Source organism: Mchenga conophoros, linkage group LG22 (genome assembly GCF_057382185.1).
Source record: "Mchenga conophoros isolate Kocher_MC1m ecotype Shallow Benthic linkage group LG22, M_conophoros_male_GT1.1, whole genome shotgun sequence".
NCBI lineage: Eukaryota > Metazoa > Chordata > Actinopteri > Cichliformes > Cichlidae > Mchenga > Mchenga conophoros.
The window spans coordinates 5,940,683-5,957,267 of NC_140546.1; the positions used below are offsets into that span (position 1 = coordinate 5,940,683).

The window sequence follows — 16,585 nt, forward strand, 5'->3', positions numbered from 1 at the left end:
CAGTCAGTGATGTCTACAGAAACTCATTTTAACTAAAGACCCAAATGAAACATTGCTGCAGAGCTGCTTCACCATTGCTTATCCCGCAGGCTGATGATACGCTCGCTGTTTGGAGGTCATGTGCTTGAACATACCTGATCTTTTCCTATAGTCTCTGTTTGTGTTGCACCAAAGCTATTTATGTGCTCTAAATGCCAAAGTGATTTTTCCTCATCTGCTCACACAAATGCCACATGCTGCCTGTTTGGCAATGGAAGAAACCTACTTTTTTTCCAGAGTTATTATTTGCATGTGCTGCTATGCTGTGATTATCAATCAGTCTGAGTGTTGTTTATCCACCTCATCACAATATCTTACAGAGAAGTCAGTTCATTACTCCCTCCATAATAGAATTCAATCACTCATAATGAATACCTGTCAAACTGAATGATATGTGACAGTTTCCAGTCCACAATTTATTGATTATGTTCAATAATTTGTGCCAAATCCATCTTTAATTAAAGCCACCTTAATTAAATTATACGCAAAAAAAGGCTTTTCAGTGGACACTAGCAACTGGGACTAAACCCTACAATAAATTAACTGTATATTCAATTTTATAACTCTAGATTCCAATCTTTAGATACATATTCTGGTAAAAAAAAAAACCAAAAAAACCCAAACAAAACCAAAACAAAATTCTTATCTACATGCATATGCAAAAGTAGGTTTTTAAAAATGTGTATTAACTATTCAGTTTTTAATCACTCTAATACTCTCTAATTTAAAAACCACATTCATTACAACAGTAGGGCCTTTAATTTTTTGTGACTAATCTTTCCTTTTTATGTTCCCAACAGTCAAACAGGAAAAGCACAGGAACAAAACTACAGCTTCAGACTACAAGTCAGAACAATATAAAACAAATGTGAATCAAGTATCTCATGAAGTTATCACACCAAAAGCCTTGTGAGCACAGACTTAAAAAAAAGTCTCCCCGTTGGGCTTTTTTAAGACTGTGGTTCTTTGCATAGAACAGCAGAATGGTTGCAGTTTATCTAGGCTACAGGTCATTTAGAGCTTTATTGTATAAGCCATCACTAAGACACTAAAACCAACCAAAAGACACTGAGAGCCAGTGGAGTTCAAATGCATGAGATCGAAATGTGGATTAGACCATCGGCATACTTTCAAGATGTTAGGTTGATCACTTTAATCTCAAATCAGAGTCAAAGATAACACAAAGGCTCATAGCTTTTGATCGAACCCAAGAAACCACCAATTCCAAATCCCTGGATGGTGCATCTCTTTTTCACCCGGAGGCCAGGACTTTCTGTTTTGTCTTTGCTGAACTTTAAAAGAGTTTTCCTGACTTTTTTGCTTGGAAAAGAATTATAGCTGCACTCAAACCATGCATGCCATTTGGCTCTGCAAAAAATTAGACACGTGTCATCAGCATAACTTTGAATTTATGTTAAACATTTAAATCGTGCACAAGTGAAAATTATGCAAAGATGTAAATGGAAGCTTTCTGAACGCGGCTTACTTCGAAACCCAAAATCAAATTTTCAGTCGTTTAGAGCGAGACAAAAGGCTTTCTCTGTTCCAAATAAGCCATACTTGTTCAGTCTGTCTTTCTAATTTTAGTAGGACGAACTTTAATATTTAAAATACTAACTGAGGGCTGCAGAGTCTCTTGGAGGGGGGTGTTAGTTTTTCTGATAATTGTTCATGTCCACTGTAATGTTAAAACACACCCGAATGAAACTGTCACACTTCCTGATGATCAATTATTCAAGTGCATTTTATTAGCAGCAGCTGGTTAATTTCTGTGCAAGCGTCGCTGCACTTATCTTCCACAGGACTCTACAAAGTCCTCCGACAACTTTCTTTTTCATTTGACTATATGAATGAAATTTATTTACAGAAGTTCACAGAAGCTTTGTGAATGTGTTCCACTTAGAAAATCATAAAGTAGAACACGCAATTTAATATTTAGAAAGACATTTGTGTAATGAATTGTATCAAACAGAGCACTCACATGAAACCTGAGGGAACATGCTTGTATTAAAACTAAAGCATTTTTTAACAAATTCAATTCCTCCTCATCAAATATTGTTATTGCCAGGCCTAAAAGATGTAGTAATGACTACAAACAGTAAATGAATGGCTTGAATTAACAGAGTTTTCATGTATTTGTTTCTATCAATATTTTTGCACAGGGTGAGCGTTTTAAGAGCTGTATATTTTTTTCTAATGGAGCGGGCATGTCAATGTTAATTTAAAACATTAATTTTACCAACATAAATGAACAATTAGCTTTGGGTTGACAAAAATTATATATCTATCTAACAGTGTATTGTTGGCTGTAGATTCTTTTTTTCTTTCCACATTTTTCAGACTTATAAATTGATCAGGCTTGAAAAGTTAACTCAGAGAGCCTGTAGTGCAGTTTGCTTTTTGTGTTAATGGAGACACTTGCTGGCATGTGTTTATGGTAGCACTGACAAAATGACAGCAATGATGTTAAAATGGAGAGACAGATCAATGCACCCAGGCCCATTAAAGTAGCAAAAACAAACAGATTTAAATCTGAAAAGCATTTTTTATAATAAAACCAAATATATTAAAAGAAATCATCCACGTTTAGCATCATCACTGGTTATATTGCAGACTTTCTTCCACCACTGACCCACTTCGAATGCAGTTCACTCATTTTTGGCTGGACGAACCCCAGTTGTCCTCTGTTAGCCAAAAACCAGCTGGAGGCTAAGTGCCTTGCGTGCCTGCACTTGGGTAGGAGTCTTTAAGCAAGGTGAAAGTATCATTCATTCAGCTTTCCCCACCGCGCCTGTGCAAGGATTCGAACCCTGTCTAATTGACTACATTGCATTCACTGCACTGTAGTCACTGCAACCTTGAGATGTGGCGTGAGGCAAGGATCTCATCTAAACTGCACCCTAAGCCTCTGACACTGGGAAGAGTCACGCAGGCATTTTCTCAACAACACATCAAAAATTGCCTCCCTCTCCAAAGCTCCTCTAACAATATTCAGCTCTGATTTTGGGAGAGAAGGGTATTCAGGCTGGCTGTGGGCTAATAGCCTACAAAGTCAAAAATGCACAGTGGCTGCAGGCTAATAGGCAGCCGCGGCTGAGCTGACTGAATGGCTGAAAAGGAAATAAGGCTGGTAGGAGAGGGATCGAAAGGGAGACATGAGCAGGAAGAAAGGAAAGAAAGGCCAAGGAAATATAGGATGACATGGAGAGGGAAAGCGATGAACAAAAATGAGGTGAAGTAAGAGACAGAGAAAGACTGCTAATCCTCAGCTGATGCAATGCTACAGGTGCAGGTTTCACCCTCACCTCAGTATGCTCAGTCGCTTTCTTTTCCCTTCATCCTTCATTCTTTTTCTCACCACTCGCCCTCTGTTATTCCCTGCTGCCCTTGTCTCTGAGAGCTACATCAGGTGGGGTTACAGGTGCAACGAACAAATCCCTCACCTCCCTCCTCCCCAACTCTCTCCTCAGCTGGCTCAAGCCACATTAATCCAGTGATGTAGATTTACAGCGACAGGCCGGCCCGGTGAGCCCCTGGTTAGTTCTCTTCAATTCTAGAATGTTCTTCTGAGTGTCCTTTTGTTTTTTACCCTGGTCTTTCCTCCTCCTCCTCTGCTCAAGATGCCTTTCTCATGTTCCACAAGCTGTTGTGCCTTTTTCTCATTGCTACTGATGCTTTTGACAAATTTCTTTCAAATATTTCATGTAGCTGCTTGGCTAATCCCAAGTGAAGGATTAGTGCGACACCTGACCCAGTCAGTAAGTAAAACCAAAGATGAAGAGCAGCTCACTCTGCACACGTATTCAGTCTTATTGCCATTATATCTTTTGATGGAAAGAAGGTGAATTAATGCTTGCTGAGAGGCAACAACCACCAATAGTCTTAGATTTTATACAGAAAAGTGTCATTGCTTTCATGATTTTTTTGGTAATAAAGTTTGGGTCTGTTGGTTAAGGTGCATAATGCACTGTGCAAATGTGATGGCCTGGTTTTAAATCCCTCCCAGAAATGTTACTGCATGACATCCACTTGAATTGCTTCCTTATCCTTCACTCTCTTTTTACCTTGAAATGTTTTACAAAATAAAAGAAAGCTGAAAAAATAAATATATTTATTAGAAAAGCACAGCATCGTTCTTGCCCGTAAGTGTAAAAAGAGTATATTTATAACAGCTGGTCAAATTTAAAACCTGTAGTACAACATCTAATAATGGTCAGCTGTACAATAGTTATTAATGATTTGGTAATTTTCAAAAGGCAAAATGAGCACATCAGCAGCTGCAAAGCAATCTGAGAAAATTGTAAGGTTGCTAAATATTGACATGCCCACATATTTGTGTCATGTAGGAAAATATACAGAGAGGATGGTTAATTAAATAATCTGATACCAATTTTTAGCAGAATAGGCTGCTGCTGGCACAATGGGTTTATTCAATGTGTATTATTTGCAGTAAAACAGAAAACACTTAGATGTTTTACTGGATTTAGATGTTAACTCCAGAAACTACTAGAAAACGATATACTACAATATAGTATTCTATAAACTATTATTTGTATATACTATATATTTTTGTCAATTAAACTCATAAAAAGAATTTAACAATTGAAAACAGCAATCTGTTAAGTTAAATGTGAAACGGTAATCACCCCAATGCAATGTTCCCCTCAGAGCCCTTGTGCCCAGATGGTTATATGGATGTTATTTCGGAATGGTTAGTACCCCATGGAAATGGAGCTGCCTACTGGTAGAAGCCTCCAGCAGCAGGACGATGCTGCCAGGGCATAACTCGAGGAACATGATAAAGAAAACAAGGCTTTGATCCTAAGTCCAAATTCCCAAGGTTCAAATCTGATGAAGCTCCTGTGTACCTGATCTCCAAAGGCCTTATCCACATGTCTCAGTGACAAATACAGGAACTCCCAAAAGTTGCTAAAGGCTCAGAGTTGTTTTTGTTTTTTGTTTTTTGAGGGGGGCAAAATCAGGGAGACCTAGTTCACACGTGGTTAAACACACTATCAAATTGGGTATGTATCTGCGGCTGAGTAAAGTTTCCCATGTTATACTGCATATGCCCAAGTGGCCAGAAGAGAAAAAAAAAGTAAATTTAATAGAAAATATATGCATTAAAGAATAAGAAGGTAAGTAAGCAAGGCTGTATGTGTAACAAAACAAACAACTTGTTCTCCCATCTGTCTGCATCCATGTTTTGTATTACTGACATCTTGTGGCTGCAGTTGGCTTTTGTCTCTGGAAGCAGGATTAACACTACTTGCCCCCAACTTTACTGGAATCAAGCGCACTAGATTTCATAGATAACTGTGTCCTGTTAACAAGAGCTGGAGCTTGTCAAGTTGAAAGACTCATGGATATTGTAGATAACCCTCTGGTCTTCGACAAGAGATTTATGGTACTTAGTGTGCTAGACAAGCTCTGCTTTCACTGATCTGAGATCATTTAACATCTGCACTCTATGTTGAAACAGCTAGCCTTAGAAAGTGAATTATCATCTTATGATTTATCATCATAACACTTATTCTTTCTCTAACTAACCACCTTGGTCAAAATCTGTGCTGTAGTGGAATCAGCAAAGAAAGCACTGACAACAGAGAGGAGGTGTTAGCTCTTACTATGTGTAGTTTTAATTTAAGAAAAAAAAACAGACAAGTTGAACTGGTGCAGGTGTCACCAACACTTTTAGATTAGTGTCTCTGAGTAATCACTTTAACCAGCTGTTTTAATACACCACCTTTATTCGTCATTAATGCTTCTTATAGTAGAGATCTTTGGACAGTTTGCCAATAGTGGTTCCATAGTGTAGTAATAGACAGTTTTATCTAACAGTGACCGATCACTAGTTTAATCCTAAAGGGAGCTACTTGATATAGGAGTGGTCAAAAAAAAAAAACTCCTCTGCAGTTTTCAGCTAATAGTTAATATGCAGTAGATAACTATAGAGGTAATAACGTTTTACAATTCTTCAGCAGAAATCAGTGCAGAAAGGTGAAAATACCCTGGATGAGTGAAGGACGGTGGAGGGTGTCATCTTCTCTTCACAGGTGCTGTTACCACTGGTTCATTGAATCTTAAATAATGATTAGGTATGTAAGTAACTTCAACACAAATGCCAAGACCCAAGATTTCCCAGTTGAACGTTACATTGTAACAAGGTGATCAATGTTACTCACTTCACCTGTCAGTGGTTTTGAAGATGACCTATGTATTGATTAATATGTGCAGGGATGGATTCAATGCAGCCACAGAGGTTTTGGGGCTGCTGCACAAATCAGTTCATGCCTTGGTTGTTCGAGATGCTTAAACTAGAAAGAATCTCTTAACATTACAACCTAGGTAGTTACAGCAGTGTTCAAAGTCTATGTGAAGTAAATTCTGGTGTGTTTCAAAAGGCACAATTCACGTTAGAACATAAACAATTTGGGGGGAGATATTTTGGACAGAACCAAAATCATACACATATCCCTGTCCCGCCATTATAAACTAAGTTAAGATTAAACAAGGTCATTTCATTACATTATCAAGTACAAAAAATAAGGCATTTACTAACATACTAACAATATGTCAGTAAATGTGGCCCTAAAGATCATAGCACATCAGGATTAATGGCAAGAGGTCATTCCCCTCCATACAGAAGTTAAAAAAGGGTCGAGCTTTGGGGTTTTGCTCTGTAATATGAGGGGATAAAATACTAGTAGTGGAAAGACAGGACAGACCTGGGGTTATAACCCAAACACATGGTTTCCCTGCTTCTTCTTGGTTGGTAAGAATGCAGTAAATATTCCAAAGTCTTACAGCTGAGGAAGGTGGTTAGCTAAAAGTTACTTAAGATTTCTTTTTTCTTGTGGTTGACAGCACTTGCTGTTTCAGCGTAGAGGTAACTAGCTATATTCACACCACCAATTCATCTTCCCTCACTGAATTAGCAGAACAGTTGGTCTCCATAACCAATGGCAAATAATCTAATAGTGAAATAGTTCTTTTAAGCCTTCCCGACCACTCTGGGCACTTTCACATTATAAGGTGCATTCACCCACACAATAATACAGTATTTTATTTTGTATTCTAATTGCTTTATCTATCACACATATACATCACTGGATATATCAGGGACAATGTGGGGTTATTTACCCAAAGATACATCATCCTGTGTACTGGAGAAGCCAGAGAATGAACCATAAACCTCAGTTGGTGAGCAACCAGTCTGCCTCTAGAGCCAGAGCCGCCCCTGAATGTCTGATTTTCGCTACATTTCCTAATAATTATGATGCATATTGGTTAATGAAGAGTCACACTGATAGAGAGCTGTGGATTGCCACAAATACCTGTCTCCACTGTGACCATTTCACAAACTTTCATCTGGGACAACCAGAAATCTGCTGTTAGTCATGAATCAGGACGACATGAATCAGGCATCCTCCCTCCTGTCCTTCCTCCTCTCCTGCCAACATATGGTGCCATCATCATCATCATCAAGATAGAGAGCAAATTTAATTTGGCTCTAATTTAATCTACACCTCATAAATTTATGTCATTAAGTGTCACATCAGTCTTTGGTGACTCTGGTACAATAGATGTTTTCTGTTGTCCTTTTTTTTTTTCCTCACCCACTGTTTCATGCCAAGCCAACCAGAAACACACACATTCCTGACAACATGTCCACAAATGGGATATGTTAACTTGGTGTGCATCAATTAACTTTGACCCTGTAACACCTGTCTCACAGTGTGCCCACCATCTCCTCTACCTGTCATCTATCACCTTATTGGTCTACCTTCACTCTTCCTATTCTTTCTATTTCCTCCCTCCCCACAACTTAATTCCCTTCTTCCTGTCTCCCTACATAATTTACTTTTTTCATTTTCTTTTTCATCCAGTTTTCAATCCACTGTTATCTCTTCCCTCTTTTTCCTTCCCTCCCCCTTTGCAGATCATTCATTTCCTTTTTTTACATTCTTCCTACCTTTGCTTACTGACAGTCCTTCCTTTCACGTCAGTCTTTTATCCCTTCCATTTCTCTTCCTTCCCTTCTTCATCACCTTTCTTTTCTTCACCTCTTCTTGCTTTTGCAACCACTTCTTTCTAATAGTATTCCTTTATTTCTCATTCATTTCATCACTTCTGTCCTACTCCTACCATCCTTCTTCTATCACAGTATTCCTTTTTTCCTCCCTCCTCTGCCATCCCATCAGACCTTATCAATTTTCCTCTTTCACTTAACTTCAGTGCTTCCTTGCTTCCTCTGCTACAATTCTGCATTTTTCCTTGCCTTTTCTTTTCTTCTTGCCCCCATACTGTTTACGGTACTGTGTAACAGTTTGGAGCCACCCCTCATTTCTTTATTTTGTCTCCAAGAACCCAGACTTTCTTGTAATTTCTGAAGTGGTTTTGAACTATGAATGTTCTTGGGAAAGCCTGGAGAACCAAAGGTTTTTTGACATTAGTTGTTTTTTTTTTTCCATTTACATACATATAAGATTAGAGGACATTAGAGGCCCTTCAACAGATCCACTACTGTTTGCCAAGCCTCATGAGAAACCTCAGTGGAAGGGTGGGTATCAAGAAGCCATTCTTTAAGAAAGAAAACAGGGAGAAACAAAAAGACTGAAGTATGCTTAATTCATTTGAAAGGTTCAACTATATTCACACATAACTGTTGCATCCATTTTCCCCTGCAAAATCTAAAGACATGAGGGATGACTCCAGACTTTTCCACAGTACAGTACGTCCTTTAATCTTCCAACGTCCTGTCATCATCTCTTTTTTGCCTTTCCTTCTCTTTCTCCTCCTTCACCTCCCACCTCCATGCCAATCTCTCTTGATTTGGCACTGCAGGTTTACTTAGTTCCCTCTCTACACTGTTGACAGTGGCACAGGTTCTGAATCAGATATGCTCAAAGAGTGTGTGTGTGTGTGTGTGTGTGTGTGTGTGTGTGTGTGTGTGTGTGTGTGTGTGTTAGGGGCAATGGAGGACAAGGGAAGTCATGTCAGTGTATGATGAAACACACCTAGAGATGAATGCAGGTCCATTCATCTCCTTGCTCTCAGGCATCCATTCACAAAGGCTGATGGAGCGCACTGATAAAAAAGGATGAAGAAAATAAAATCAGCAAACATGAACGGTCTGACTGTGAGTAGGAGGGAACAGAGGAGCGAGGAACAAGTAGACAACAAGTAGTCTAAAATGGAATGAATGAAGGATGTGAGGGAAAAGTACTGAGGTGAAGGAAAAAAACATGGATGAGGGATGGGGAGAATGGGGGAAAAGAAGTGGAGAGATTTATTGAAAAGGAGTAGAGAGAGATGCAAAAGGAACTGAAGTAAGCATAAAATGTGGAGCAACGGAAGGAAGAAAAGGTCAAAGGTCAAAGCAAATAGAAGACGAGTAGCATGAAATATGAACCACTGCATGCAATCACAATACATTTTAAGGATGTGGTTTCAATTAAGGACAACCTAGACCTGACCCTTACACCAACCTTCCTTTAATGCCACAAAATAACAGAAATGTTCCACAGGTAATTCAGGAATATCACGCAGGAAATGGGGAAAAAAGAAGAAAAAGGAAAGAAGACAAAAATGAAGAACTGAAGGAAGATAATGGACAAAGGAAAGAAGAAGAAAATGAAAGACGAAATAGAGGAACGAGTACTAAAAGGATGGAGTGAAGGATAGAAGGAAGGAAGAATGAAAGGCATGATGGTGGCAGTATAATCAGAGACCAAAGATGAACAGAAATAATCAGCATAATGAACACACAAAAAGCAAGAAGAAAAAATAAACAAAGTTAGGAGAAGAGGAACAAAAAGTATAAAAATGACAAAGATATTGGAAGAGAGGTAGGAATGAATGAGGGAGAGAAAGAATACAACAGCAGGAAAACAGAAAAGACAGGGAAAGAAAAAAAAGGTAAAACAAGAAAAAACAAAGTTAATCAATAAAGCAAAAACTGAATAAAGTCTATCCGACTCCTGAAAATGACCCAAAATGGCTGAACTCATTTAGCCTGTCGCAGCCCTTCAGTGGATATGATGTCATTGCCACACACTCACTCCTGCGCTCTCTCTCCCACTCTCGTGTGTGTGTAAATGTGTTTCAACAACACTTGGGGATTATGTGACTGAAATGAAGTATTCAGACAGCTTAGTGTCACAATTAAATGTGTGTGATTTTGGCAAAGAGACGGAGAACGAGAGAGGAAGACTGACAGCGAACAGTGAAAGAGACACACACACAGACGGGCAGCGTCAACCTTCGGTCGCTCTGTCTGTCTGCCACTCGCTCTGCTTTGCCACCACTATGCTGTGATGGATTGTGGGAAGTGATGACACATGACAACTTCTACTGCTGTATTCATACACAGAGACACAGCAGACCAGGTGGCAACTTCAGAGAGGCACCTCTGCACACTAAGTGGGGGGTTTGAGTCATATCTCTCTCCTTGTCAGTTTGCTTCTGTAGCCCCTTTTCTTTCTTGACCCGTTCTTTCCTCCCTTTCTCCTCCTACTCCTTAGATTTTCTTATTTCGTTCTTTCTTCGTTTACTTTACAGGTGGTGGCAGCAGTCACACGGTTTAGCCTTACCAGCATCCCGACAGCTGTAGCTAACAAGCTACCAGATGCTGTTAAACTCTGTTGGCCTCACAATTTTTAAAACTAATTTTACAGTCTGTTCGCTCGGTAACCTGGAAGTCTAAGTGGCTTCAAGGCAAGTTAAAAGAAAATTACAGATAAGAAATATTTCTTATTTTAATGGCTTTAACTATTGTTTCTAACACTGCACTCACAAAAGACCTTTTCCATAGCAGACACCTGGCCTTGTCCCAAAGGAAGGTACAGGTATTGCTCAGTTCCACTTAGATGGGCCCATCCTTTTTTGCATGATGGTTCACTGTCACAGTGTAGTGAGTCCTGGTTAATTTCACTTGTTTTCCCTGCACCAGTGTAAAATGTCTGCTGTACTGAAAGTCAGCCCTCAACATTCAGGCTCACAGAAACACTTCTGAAGCCTGCTGCCCAAAACAGCAGACTGCAAACAAACTAACAAACTTGAGGCTTCTCAAGACATCGACTGAAGTTGCTCTTTCACGAATATAACACATAGCAGAAGGCAGCCCGCTTACCAGACAGCCTCGTGTCTGGAAATACTTTGGTCCTCCATGTTTAAATGTTCAGGATGTGGGACACATGAAGAACACACATTTACTTCAGCTGTTTTTTGTGCATATGGAACTTTGTACGAGGAAGCTGGCAGGAAAAAGACATTTGATGGACAATTTGACTGAACTACACATTTGCGTTCTCACATTCAGCTCTTTTGGTTAATGCCTTCAAAGGTTTGGGACTGCAATGCAGGTATAAGAACTGCATAAAGCAAATTATGTACTGATAATCTTTAAAGTACAGTATGTGCATCTGAAATGTCAACAGAGAGCATACTCATTGCCCATGAGTATGGTGAACCACCCGCATCCCTAAAGCATTCAACCTAGGGCAAGCACTGGATAGTAATTTCACAGTTCACCAAGTAAATTTGGCTAATCTCTTGTCTTGTTTACAACCTGTCTGATCATCATCTCTGGTGTGTAAAACACTGTAATAAACCAGAATTATGCACTGACAGATGTAATCCCCCAGAAGCTGTGGGTATCCATCACACTGGGCCTCTGTGAACATGTGCAGGTGGTGTTACACATCAAAATTTGCATTGATGTCTGCTGTTATATTTCCCAGTATAATTAAAATGTACAACAATAACTGGCCTTGCAATCACTGAATCCTGAGTTTTTGTTTAAAGTATGCTAATGTGTGCAGAGGCTGCATCTGCGCATAGCTGTGCAGAGTTTATATCTGCCCTCGTGTCTATATCTCCTTCATGAGAAATGAGTAATGTCAGCAGGGCAACCAGGCTTTATAAAACACATTTTCTGAAAACATCCCCAGAACATCATCCTCACAAATAATGAATTCAATACAGTACAGTACAGTCTGCAATTCTTCCTTTCGCTTAAACATGCACCACTTCGTAGCCCACAGATTCCTCTACCTGTAGACATCTACTTTAAATCTCGTGCTCTGGTGCAGTAACATTGTGGAAAAAGTATGAATATTGTAAGAATGAATGATTGTGCTAATTTGTTAGTGCAGGAGATCATGGCTCTGTGGTGTAGAGCAGCTATAATGATCCTGCTGTTCTTGAAACTAAAGGCTGCTAGTTGCAGCTTCAGACCTGATTTGTCCCTTTTTTCCCCCTGCTAAGAATTAGAGGCAACTGGTCTACAGCCACAGACTGCTTGTGTCTTTTAAAAAGTTAAATATGTTTAAGCTCCTAAAAAAAATTTCTTGCTTCGACAAAAATCCCTTAAAAATAGCAAAATGTAAGCAGTGTTTACACTGATTTCAGTACTCCTTGGTGTAGAACCTACAAGGCAATAAAGACCACTGGATAGCAGTGCACACTGGAGATTAGAGAGCAGTTTCACCTTCTGTTTTCTTGTGCAGCTCAACCACCAATTAATTCCAATTTTGCTCAGCTCCTATTTGGTTATTGCCAGACTTTTGCAGGCATTCAGTGTTTCACAAACATTCAGTGTTTTCTTTTTAATGCACATGCTAACTACGGTAGAAGTCATTATAGTAATACGGTACTTTCATTACAGATCACTACAAGAAACATTAGTTATTTCAAATGGATCACTGAAGATCAGGGATTTTTTTAGCATTAGGAAAATATCACACTTTGGGTTAAAATATAGGAGTTTGCATGTTCTCCCCGTGTTTGTGTGGGTTCTCTCCGGGTACTCTGGCTTCCTCCCACTGTCCAAAGACATGCACTTAGTGGAGATAGGTTAATTGGTTAATCCAAATTGCCCATAGGTGTGAATATGTGAGTGCGAATGGTTGTCTGTCTCTGTGTGTTGGCCCTGCGACAGACTGGCGACCTGTCCAGGGTGTACCCCGCCTCTCCCCCTATGACAGCTGGGATAGGCTCCAGCGCCCCCCGCGACCCTGAAAAGGATAAGCAGACGCGAATGGATGGATGGATGGGTTAAAATACAGCGATTATCAGTTGTGTCAGAGGTCAGTTTTTCAGCTTGAAAATCTTCTGAGGGGATGAATTACAGATGTAAACATATGTGATGCATATATACACACACACACATATATATATATATATATATATATATATATATATATATATATATATATATATATATATATATATACAGTAAGTTTCTAAGTCTTACTGGCTGTCATGGAAAAAGGACAGTTTGTACATTTAGAAGAAGAAATGGTGCCCTTTTTGTCAACTTTTTAACTGCAGCTGTATATTTTAAACTTAATTAACATCACAAGTGTTTGCCCTATAAAGTGGAATATTTGTAGTCTCTGGGTTTTTTTTATCACCTTTTCTGCTGTTGGACCATTATCTGTCATGGTCTAACCTCCAGTGAATCTGACAGCAACTGCAGTTGCCCCATTTATTCTCTTGTTTCATTTCAAGGTCCCTGACATGACAAAAGGCCGCCTTATCCTCATCACCTTTGAAGTCATGCTGCGTGTATGACCTCAGACTCACATGATGTTTTGGCAAGTTGAGGGCTTCACAAAAGGAAGGGGGGGGGGGGGGGGGGGGGGATGAATATGGAATAAGACTTGCGGTGTGTGATAGTCTGAGCCAAAAAGCTACCATCCTTATCCATCACACCTTGTCCAGCTTAAGTACCTAACAAGAGATAAAACGCCTGGATCGGGCCAAACAGCCCGCTGGCGTCAGAAACAGCATAAAAAAACTCTGCTGCCTCAGCAGTTGAACGGTGGAAGCAGGAGATCAGCACAGCCAAGATGTTTTTCCTCTACTACGAGGGGCATAAGGTCACACAAACATGTCCAAGATGTCAATCGTGATTGAATATAAGACAGAAATGTTGATACTGTTGCTCTCAGCTTGGGTATAGACCCTCAATAGCTCCAGCACTTCTAGTTTCTGAAACCATGAAATTAAAAAGGAACCATGCCAACATATATCCATTCATCTCAGTTTGAAGCTTATAGTGAAAGGCAGTAAACAATACCTATGAGCATATAAGTAAGAAAGGAATCCATATCCACACTCCTATCTAGTTGTTTCACGCATCTGAAAGGCTTCTATTTCCCTGGGAATAGAAAATGGGAGTCTTTACTGTTAATGTCACACTGACCATCAACTCCCACTCTGCCATGTAACTCAATTACAGACTCAGCCACACTCATACAGTCTGCTGTATAGAAATAGACGGGATGAATAGTGTGTTTATACTACATGACTAGAAATTCAATTCACAGTGGGCTCAAGCCAAGCGTATATCCAAACTGTTGAATCAGCCACACGCACACACTGCTGGAACTAAATCATCATCAGTGCCAGAAGTGTTTTATCTTATTATGTTTTAAGGAAGTGTGTGTGTGTGTGTGTGTGTGTGTGTGTGTGTGTGTGTGTGTGTGTGTGTGTGTGTGTGTGTGTGTGTTGGTTGGAGTGAAGGAGCAGGAGGAGGAGAAGGGAGCAGGGAGGGGTTCATTCTCCTAGCTCTGAATCCCAATTTCCCCTGTCTGTCCTGGGGAGTGATCTTCACGCACACAGCCTGCTGCTTGCTGGTGCACCAGCTGCTGATGCGCGCGCGCACACACAGACGAATGATCCCGGATCTGATAGCTGCCCTACAGCTAATAATACTGAAGCAGGGAGAGCAAAAGGGGTGAGAAAGACGAGGTTTGGTGGGGTAAACAGTGGGTGGAGGGTAACAGATATGTGAGAGCCCTGAGGTGCAGTAAGACAGAAGCTGGAGAGGGCAAAACGCACATATGCGCAACAACCGGTTGGAAAATTGCAGAATGCAAATGCCTGTATGGTGAGGACGCGAAAAGGCATGTATGCGGTTTTTTAGAAATGTCACATCTGAATCACAGCTGCTTTCATCTGTCTGTCACTGGCAGCAACTTGCGCTCTGACTTCACGCGTGACAGGCTGATTGAGGAGGGATGGAAGGATTGCGCACCGGTCCTTACGTGTGTGCGCGTCCGGGTGAAAGACAGACACGCACGGCCATGTAGCCAAGCACGCGCATCAATGACAGAGGGGTCAAAGCCTCGCGCACCGGCAGGCTGCGTCCTAGCCGTGACAGCACGAGCCAGTAGAAAGTATCTCGGGATTCACATACGTGCACAACGAGCCCCGTAGAAATGCAGCAGAACATCTCACATCTAACAGCCGGAATGTGAAGGGCAAAGCCAGAGACAGTTGTCTGAGACACGGCGCAACATTTTCACCTTCAGCGTAAAAGACAAGAAAGCAAAAGGTGGAAGAGAAGAGGGTCCAAATTGAGACATGACAAGAATCTACTCACTGTTTTCAGGAGCCCCGCACTCTTTTTCTTCTCTTTTTGCTCTCCGCGTCTTCTCTCCGTGCACCACAATCCATCCGTCCATCCCTCCGCTGGACATTTCCTGCGGCATAGAGCCTGATCGATTCTAATGTTGCGGGATAATGTCCTCGGGATGAAAGCGAAACAGCTCACCCCTCCCGACAAAAAAGAAAATAGCAAAGAATCGCGCGCACGCACAGTTTCGACCTTTCCTCCACTCGGCGAGGCTACATGTTGCTGACTGCTACCTCTCTGTCCCTCTCACTCACTCTCTCCTCTCCCGTTATTTTGTTAAAATTCAGTATGTACGCTCCGTCACCTAGCAACGTCTCTCTACCTCCCTCTCTCTCCCATCCACCTCTCTGGGTCCTCATTACTTCCTCACGACACGTGTTGAATGCTAAACTAAGTTGTCCGATGTAAACTGTTTTATTTTAACTTCACCTAAATATTTGTTTCTTCTTTCCTGTAGCCTTCATCACTAATCTCTCTCCCTACCCCACCATAGACCTCATCCTCTCCTTCATCCTCCACCTCTGTCTCTCCATCACTCCCCAGGGATGCTTTTCCTCTTCCTTTATTTTTCACCAATTCACTCAAACGTCTTTTTTATACCTGTGTTTTCGTGCGGATCTTCCTATTTTCAGTCCACACTAAAATTTGAGGGACACAAACATATGTACAGAAAAAAAAGGTAAAAATCCAAATATGTTTTATGCAATTCAGTTTAACCTTGTATCTATCTACACTAGTATATTTCTTATTCTGATGACTGAATATGTATTTTAGAAGTGCACTTGCTGAGTGCAGCACACAGATTGTTTTTTGGTAATCACTGTTTATGGAAATTAAGAAATAGAGAGGCAGCTCATTAGCCTAGAACAGAACTTTGGCTGGCCTTTGTTATTGCTTTCATCCAGATAGTATTTTTACATAATTGCATAATCAGATGTTTATAATTTGGGAAGCCAACGGCTAGTGTGCTGATTTAGACTCTGGGGGCAAAAGCCAGTTTTTCATGGCCTCCAGTGGCGATAATAGAACCAGGATTTTTGTTCTTGATCTGTCTATCAGTCATCATTCATGATGAGGCATTTAACAAAATAATAAAATGACACTTATTAAAAGATGATT

The 16,585-nt window shown here is 40.4% G+C and overlaps 1 protein-coding gene across 1 annotated transcript in view; it reads right to left on the reverse strand.

The window, feature by feature from the left end:
• Positions 1-15,735, reverse strand: part of grin2da (glutamate receptor, ionotropic, N-methyl D-aspartate 2D, a) — a 261,238-nt gene extending 245,503 nt beyond the window's left edge. Inside the window, exon 1 of the mRNA XM_085263506.1 lies at positions 15,434-15,735. The gene's annotated coding sequence lies outside the window, so the exon portion shown is untranslated. The remainder of the gene's footprint in view (positions 1-15,433) is intronic.
• Positions 15,736-16,585: the final 850 nt, after the last annotated feature.